The sequence below is a fragment of the Euprymna scolopes genome, chromosome 42 (genome assembly GCF_053919585.1).
Source record: "Euprymna scolopes isolate OS-2025 chromosome 42, ASM5391958v1, whole genome shotgun sequence".
Classification (NCBI taxonomy): Eukaryota; Metazoa; Mollusca; class Cephalopoda; order Sepiida; family Sepiolidae; genus Euprymna; species Euprymna scolopes.
Window position 1 is genome coordinate 32,951,499 of NC_136523.1, and position 8,675 is coordinate 32,960,173.

The 8,675-nt window shown below is 37.8% G+C and overlaps 1 pseudogene; it reads right to left on the reverse strand.

Moving 5' to 3' along the window:
• Nucleotides 1-7,456: 7,456 nt before the first annotated feature.
• Nucleotides 7,457-7,620, reverse strand: LOC145267277 (U2 spliceosomal RNA; annotated as a pseudogene).
• Between the last annotated feature and the right edge of the window lie 1,055 nt (nt 7,621-8,675).

An 8,675-nucleotide genomic window follows, 5' to 3' on the forward strand; every position in this document is an offset into this window, starting at 1 on the left:
CTCACATCCACATCTGTGGTGACTTCAACGTCCATAATGTGGAATGGCTGACCCATTCAAATAAGACAGATGATGAGGGGAGGTTTTGTCATGATTTTGCCATTGCTTATGACCTCACTCAGATTGTTCGCGAACCCACCCGTGTGCCCGATACACCCGGTCAATATGCAAGCTTCTTAGACCTTTTTCTCTCAACTTCCCCTGAGCTATGTTCATGTTCCATTCATTCTCCTCTAGGATCCTCCGACCACTCCGTCGTATCAGTTAAGATAAAAACGAAATGTAAGAAGCCCCCAAACGTACCCCTCCACCGTACTGTATACCGATACTCTATGGCTGACTGGGATAGCTTCCGTACATTCATATCTGATTTACCTCTGCACTCAATGTTTAAAAAGGAAGTGTCCTCTATAGTATCAGATCTGACCGAATGGTTAATTGTAGGCATAGACCAATTCATACCATCTAAAAAATTCCAACAAAAACCTAACAGCCAGCCATGGTTCTCCCCAGAATGTGCTGATGCTATCGCACACAGAAATCACTTTTTCCATAGCTACCAACATAATAGATGCACTGAGACTAAAGCTGCTTTCAGGACTGCCAGCAACCACTGTAAAAGAGTAATAAAAAATGCAAGAGAGCTATATGCCCAGTCTGTTAAATCCAAGGTAGCTGATCAGCGGCTTGGATCCCACCAGTTTTGGCAAATAACAAATAGGATCCTGAACAGAAGTGTGCGTTCTATCCCAACCATTATCAATGGACCAGAGGTCATCTCGTCAGCGTCAGACAAGGCCAAACTATTTGCAAAGAACTTTGCAGCTAATTCTACCCTATGCGACGAAGGCCATCAACTCCCCATATTTCCTCCTATAACACAGAACAAGCTAGGTAACATACAAATATCCGTGCATGAGGTAGCCAAGCTAATCAAGAACCTAGATTCCAGTAAAGCAACTGGCCCTGATGGCATCCCAATTATAGTGTTAAAAAAGATTCAACCAGAACTGGCTCCCATACTTACAAAACTATTTAAGCGCTGCCTTAAGGAGAAGTGCTTTCCAACTCCCTGGAAGACCTCATCAGTTTGCCCTGTATTTAAGAATTCAGGTGATAAGTCATCTCCCTCTCAGTACAGACCTATAAGTCTCCTGTGTGTTATGAGTAAGTTGCTGGAATCCATATTAAATAGAGAAATAGTCAACCACCTCAGCAGGAATAACCTTCTTAGTGACACACAATACGGTTTCCGCTCTGCAAGATCTACCGCAGATGTGCTGACGGTTATATCCCACAGGATTAGTGAATCTCTTGACAAAGGCTTCCTTTCTAGGGCAATTCCTCTTGACATATCAAAGGCCTTCGACAAGGTATGGCATAAGGGTCTACTTCACAAGATTTCCAGCAACGGTATAACTGGAAATATTTTCTCGATCATTAAATCCTTTCTCTCCGATAGGCTCATAAGAGTAGTGGTAGATGGACAAAAATCGGAGGCCTGCAATATAAATGCTGGAGTCCCTCAGGGGTCAATCCTGGGCCCAACTCTCTTCCTGATCTACATCAATGACCTCCCTAAACACATACTTAAATCATTCATTGACATCTATGCTGATGACACAACCATCTACGGCAACACATCAAAAGCTGTAAATGACAAAGTTCTCTCTGATTCTCTCTCCTCTGATCTCTAGCGCGTGGTTCAGTGGGGGAAGACTTGGCTGGTTACCTTTAATGCATCTAAAACCAAACTCCTATCCTTACATCATCAACGCTCTGATCCCCAGCTGGCATCAATTGTGATGGATGGCTCTCGTCTGGGTGAGGCCCCGTGTTTTGACAAGCTTCTGGGTTTGACCTTTACTCCTGATCTGAAATGGAACACGTACATCAAGTCTGTTGCCAAGGTCGCTGGAAAGATGGTGGAATCCTTCTACCGCTCCAGAAGATATCTCACTACTGATGCAATTCTCTATCTATATAAAAGCCAAGTACGTCCAAGGATGGAATACTGTTGTCATATCTGGGCAGGAGCTGCTAAAAACAGCCTATCCTGCCTTGACAGAGTACAAAATAGACTTCGTGGCTTAGTGGGGATGCCCTTTTCTCTACTCTGCAACCTCTCTTCCACAGAAGAGACGTTGCAAGCCTATCCTTGTTTTATCGTTATTTCCATGGCAGGTGCTCGTCTGAGCTCCAATCTCTGGTCCCCCCTCGACAATCTTTCACGAAAAACACCCGTCTAGCTGAATCCACTGTCAAAAGTTTCCCCCACTCTTTATCTGTGCCTAAATCAAAACGCGGATTCCATGAACAAAGCTTCTTTTTTAGAACTGCACGCCTGTGGAACTCTCTTCCGTCTGCCTGCTTCCCACCGAACTACAACTTAGATGTTTTCAAGTCCAACGTTAACAAATTCCTAATGAACCGCCCCCTTAAGTAAACACTTCATCAAATCTCCACACTAATGTAATGTACTTGCAATAACCCTTATCCCTGAGTGGCTTCTGGGCCTTGATAAGTGGTGATCACTGTGTAAAAAAACAAAAAAGAAAGAGAATTGTAAATGTCAAGTGAATTAAAGGAATAAATTATAAGATGGTCAACATCATGAAATGTTGGAATATAACTTGTTTTTTTTATTTCTTCACTATATCTAAATTCGAATTGTGGCGGGTGAAATTTAAAAAACTAAAATGAAAAGAAAGACAGAAGAAGAAGAGATGGAAAAACAACATCACAGAATGGATAGGATTGAAGCCGAGTGCGATGGTCAAACGCGCGGAGGACAGGGAAGGATGGAGAGGACTGGTTTACAGGTCATCTGTAGCACCCCAACAGCAACTGCCACGGGGCAGGTAAAGGTGAAGAAATAGAATCAGTTTTGCAAAGAAATCTAGAGAAACTCATCATCTGCAATTGCAGAATTTCTTTTGTTGTCCAACTTAGAAACAGATGAGTCACATCAAGTTTGTACGTGGTAAGAACAGGTCTTTCAAATCTCCACATTTAATGATGAAAATGCTGCAGCAAATTTGAGAATAGAGATAATGTTAAAATGTTTTTGATTAATAATGAGGGTATGACCCCAATGATTTGGACAATCTTTCTTTTTTTTTTTTTACATAGTGGTCACCACTTATCAAGGTCCAGAAGCCACTCGGGGATAAGGGTTATTGCGCGTACAGTAATCAATGGGATAGTATCGTAATAATCGTTAGTAATGGAGATTTGATAAAGTGTCTTACTTAAGGGGGCGGTTCATCAGGAATTTGTTTATGTTGGACTTGAAGACATCCAAGTTTTAATCAGGTGGGAAGCAGGCAAACGGAAGAGAGTTCCACAGGCGTGAACTTCTAAGAAAGAAGCTTTGTTCATGGAATCCACGTTTTGATTTCTCTTATTTACAACTACACGTTAGGACAATCAACCAATGAGAAGCCTCTGCCTCATTATAAAAAATATCAAATTTCGGATTCAAGTCAGTTCGCTGTTATTCTCCATCTTGACACGACTGAACCACTGCCAATCTAATGCCACCATCTTTGTTCCTGATCAAATTTGTTCTGAACATCCTGTGTTGTTTCTTGTTTGTCTTAATTTTGTGTTTCCATTTTCAAGAATTTCATTATTTTTCTGTAATGTTTTGCCATATAGGATAATCTCCTATAATGCATTGCTTGAGTAACGAATCCTTATCTTCTAAAAAGATATTGTATACTTGGAGTCAGTTTGACATTGGCCAAGTTTCCACCTCAATCTATAACAGAGCATGCATAAGCATGTGTGAGAAACTCAGCAGCAGCCAAAGAATGGCTGGCTATCCAAGATATTAGCAGCAGCAGCAGCTGTTAAAACACGTGTGCAAATTAGTAAGTGTGTTTGAGCTTGCGTCACAAGAAAACGAGAAAATATACACCCCGTGGTCAAGGAGAGATGGAAGTCACTCATCGGGAAAGATGGACATGTGAAAGTCGAGGGCTAAAAAAGTGCTGGCTAGTGCCAGTGGCAGCGTGAAATAGCGGCGACAGAGACTTTTTATGAGCACGTGTGTGTGTGCGGAAAGACTTTGGAAAAGTCAGGTTGTTTTGAAAGAACCACAAATAAATGCATTTCATTTGCACTTAAAAAAGATGCTGAGTCGTTTTTTTATTTGTTTCCTGTTTTTAGTTATTTGTTCCTTTGTGACAGTGCCAGACAGTGTGTGGGTCCAAAAGATTTGAAATGTAACAACAGAGTTTAAAAGTAACGGCCATGTTGCACTGTTCCTATTTACAATGCCTCCCCAGCGGACAGAGTTAGACACCAGGGTCGTTTTTTAATGTGGAGAAAAGGAACAAAAAATAAAAATTGTCTCAGTCGTGAAGGATTTCTCCTCCACTGACAAAGAATAAGAAATTAAAGTGTAGCATCTGAAGAACAGATACTGTTTCTCAAATAATGACATATTACATACCGTGTCAATGCGTATGTGTAATGTCCGCGTATGTGCACACTTCATGATCTTTGTGTTTGTATGGGTGTGGGTTGAAAGATGTACAGTGAAGAGATACTACAACAACAAGCAGTTCTTTTGTTTTTTTACTTGGGAGCCACCACTTATTAAGGTCCGAAGGCCACTCGAGGATAAAGGTTAATGAATGTAAGGTGATAGTGTAGTAATGGTTAATGGTGTGTGCAGGAAGATTTTGAAAAATAATGAAATGCATTGTTTTGGAAGGACCACGAATTTTAAAATATTGCTGAGTCAGGTCTTTATTTCCTTTTTTATTTGTTTGTTCCTTTGCAGCGGTACCAGACAGCGTGTGGGTCCAAGAGGTTTGAAGTGTAACGACACAGTTAAAAAGTCACGTTACAAATCATGCAGGTTCTATTTATATTCGTGCAGCCATTATATTTGGTTTTTATTCAGATCGTTTTCTTCTACTTTCGGTTGCTGCTTGCCGGTAACGTTTTTCCCTTCTTTCCCTCTTTCGCGTTTCAGGTTCAAACCTGCCTACCACGGCTAATTTTTTTTTCTTTTTTTTTTTTTTTGCAGTCACACCACTCACTGCTATTTTGATTGAAAAACAAAAAAGTGGTTTTGATTCGTTTATTTATTGATTTTTTTTTTTAGATGGGATGGGGGGTGTACCAGCGCACGCACGCGCGCGTGCGTCGGCACTAAAATCAATTTTTTAAATATATCGTTTAAAAAAAACAACAATATTACGTACTTAATTGTCATGTCGAAAATAGTAATATATTCAAAATTATGAAAATTCATCGTGTAGAATAACTGCTACTGTGTTTGTAGCAAAAAAAAAAAAAAAAAAAAAAAATGTCTATCGGTATAAAGAAGAAATATTGCAGCCATGAACTTCATGGCTGCAATATTTCTTCTTTATTGCAGCCATATGAACAAGTAATCTAAATTTCGGAGTTATGTCCCCTGCGTGTAGATTCCTACTGTCTACTTTATAACGTCTAAGAAAAATGTAATTTTACCTAATTTTCTATAAAAATGACTTTTAACTAGAAATAACTTTCTAATCGATGATTTTTCGTAATTTTTGGATATATTACTACGTTAAGTTACGTAATATTGTTTTTACTTAAAACAACATTAAAAAAAAAAAATAATCGATAAACCAATATCAGTTATCTCCCCTTGTAAACGATAAAGAGTTACTTCCCTTTAATTGGTTGACGAATAAAAAAAAAAGTTCGAATTGCGAGGTCGTTATCTTGAACTTTTCAGCTCGTTAATGGCTGCCAAATTTGTTGCGATTATTTTCGTTCAATATTGCAACCGGGGAAAAGGTCTCTATATACGGTATTATTATACAAACACCGTGACAGCGTTAGGGTTAGGGTTTAGGGTTAGGGTTAATTCGCTGTCACGGTGTTTGTATAAATTTACCCTATATACTTTTGCCCAGGTCTATTTTGACCATTTTGCAGAATCTGGCATTTGTGTGAGAGAGAGAGAGAGAGAGAGAGAGAGAGAGAGTTACAGAGAGAGTTACAATGTCTCCCCACGGGACAGAGTTAGACACCCACCCACTCGGGTCGTTTTTTAATATGGAGAAAAGATAACAAAATTAAAAATTGTCTCAGTGGTGAAGGATTTCTCCTCCACTGAAAGAGAACAAGAAATGGAAGTGCAGATCTCTTGGCCCAAAAATTACACTTCTGACGATTACTATATGATGTCCGTTTGACTACTGTACACTCTTTAAGCCTTATCCTCGAGTGGCCTCTGTGCCTTGATAAGTGGTGATTCCTTCCTTAAAAAACAAAAACAAAAAAAAGAAAAAAAGAAAAACTGCATTTTACGAGGAGAATCGGGCAAAGTCGCTTAATCACGGCGTGAGAATATTGAGAGAGAAGGAAAAAAATCTGTGTAAGCAAACCTTATTATTTATTCTGACAAATATTATTACATGAGAAATCTTTTGGGATTAAAATCTATGAATTATGACTTGTTGATGTAAAAAGGCAGATTCATAAGCCCCATTGGACGACAAATGTTTACATGTTTAAACTGCCCTTCAATACAAAATGCGTATTTCTCAGTAGATTTTAATTCGAAAAGATTTTCCATGAAATAACATTAAAAAAAAAAGAAAGAAACATTTTTAATGCGGTAAATTTTTATTTACTTTCCACCTTAACAATCATCTTTAAAATTACAACGTTTGCTGGTTTTCGGGTATGCTGAAAACGAATATCAGGTGTAACTTTGCCGCAAACAAATAGTTTTCCGGATATATTTTATGCTCGTTAAAAAATGGCCACCAATGATAACATAAGGAATTAACATTGCTTTATATCTAGAAAACTACTTGTTTGCGGCAAATTTAAATGCAGATGTTCGTTTTCAGCATACTCGAAAAACTATAAAAGTTGTCATTTTAAAGGTGAGTGTTATGGTGGAAAGTAAAGAAAAAAATTTGGGGGAAAGTGCACTGGGGGACCACCCGAAGATTTACCTTTAAGAAGTTGTTTTTGTTTTATATTTAACAGTTTACAGACGTATACGGATCTGCTGCGAACAAATATCACAGTTTATTTTGTCGCTGACACGAATTATTTACACAAGTAACACATTCACTAACCTGTGGTTACTAGTATAGTTAGTTATGTCTGGCCGCCATTTTTTCAAAACCTTTCATGTACGACGGTGAAGTGAAGTGGGTACGCATGCGCAGAAATTTGCAGTTATTGTACCTATTTACAATGCCTCTCCACGGGACAGAGTTAGACACCAGGATCATTTTTTTAACGTGGAGAAAAGGTACACAAATAAAAAAATTGTCTTAGTCGTGAAGGATTTCTCCTCCACCGAAAGAGAACAAGAAATGGAAGTGCAGCATCTGAAGAACAGATGGTATTTATTTGCTCCCCCACCGAGCAAATTAGGCACAAGGCCGATTTTTAATGTGAGGAGTGAAGGGAGGGGGAAGGGGAAAAGGGGACCAGCTCCCGAGGGGTGGGAAATGGGAGCTGGTTAAAGGTCAGACATGTGGGGTTGCCCCCACATCTGGTCTTTGCTAGTCATAGCTAGTCATAGCTTGCAGTATCTGCAGAACAGATACTACACTTTGATCTTGGCCAAAAGGCCAAGAAAACAGTAGACAGAATAGACACCCAACTTCCCCATGTTAAGAACGGTGGTCGAAATAACGGCAAATTTTACCCCCCCCCCCAAAAAAAAAAAAATTCTTTTTCTTTTTCGCTTGTTTAGAAAAAAAAAAAAAATACCATAACACTTTTTTCCTTGTTAAAAAAAAAAAAAAAAAGATGGCGGCCATTGCACAAAAGCTATTATAGAATGAATTGAATGTTTACGGTGTTACTATCGTACATTATTCTTGTCAGCGAGAATTTAAACTATGAAATTTGTTTGCATCAGACTCGAATACACCTGTAAACAGTTGAATATAAAAAAAACCCCAACTTCTTAAGGGTAGATCTTCGGGTGGTCCCCCAGTGCACTTTTACCAAAATTTTAAAATGATTTTGCTAAGATTCGTTCTATTTTTTTTTCAATCAAGAATTTGGGATGCTAAACCAACGTGACTTCGAGGAATTGTTTTTTTTTTTTTTTCCTTACTATTGATTTTTTACGAAAACGCAACTTTGAAAATTTTTTATTTTTGCTTTCCCAGCTGAATAGTATGGCTGTTTTAGAGGAGACTTTCTTTAGTGTCAAACTTTCATAAAAAAAGAACGTTTTAAAGTTTAATTTAGGCCTTTTCAAACTGGTTAAATCCAAAAATTCAATTCCCAAAGTTAAGACGCTTTAAGTGGACATGGTTTATCTAAAATATGGAACGGCATGGAAGCCACTAAATATGAAACGAAATACGAAACCATATAAAAATAATTTATTTCAGAAAAACATTGTACTTTTAATACTTCTTGTTCTATCATGAAACAAAAAAAAACTTTTTTTTTCCATTTCTGTAAATATTTTTTTTGTTTTTAACATTTGTCTTTTCACGAAACAATAAAAAATAATAAACTTTTTTTTTTCCATTTCTATAAATATTTTTTTTTGTTTTTAACTTTTCACGAAACAATAAAAAAGAATGAGATTTTATGATACCCTATTTATGACAAAATTATGTGATAAAGTTTGAAAGACATTCTAAGATTTAAAAAATATATATTAAAGAAAACTTTAT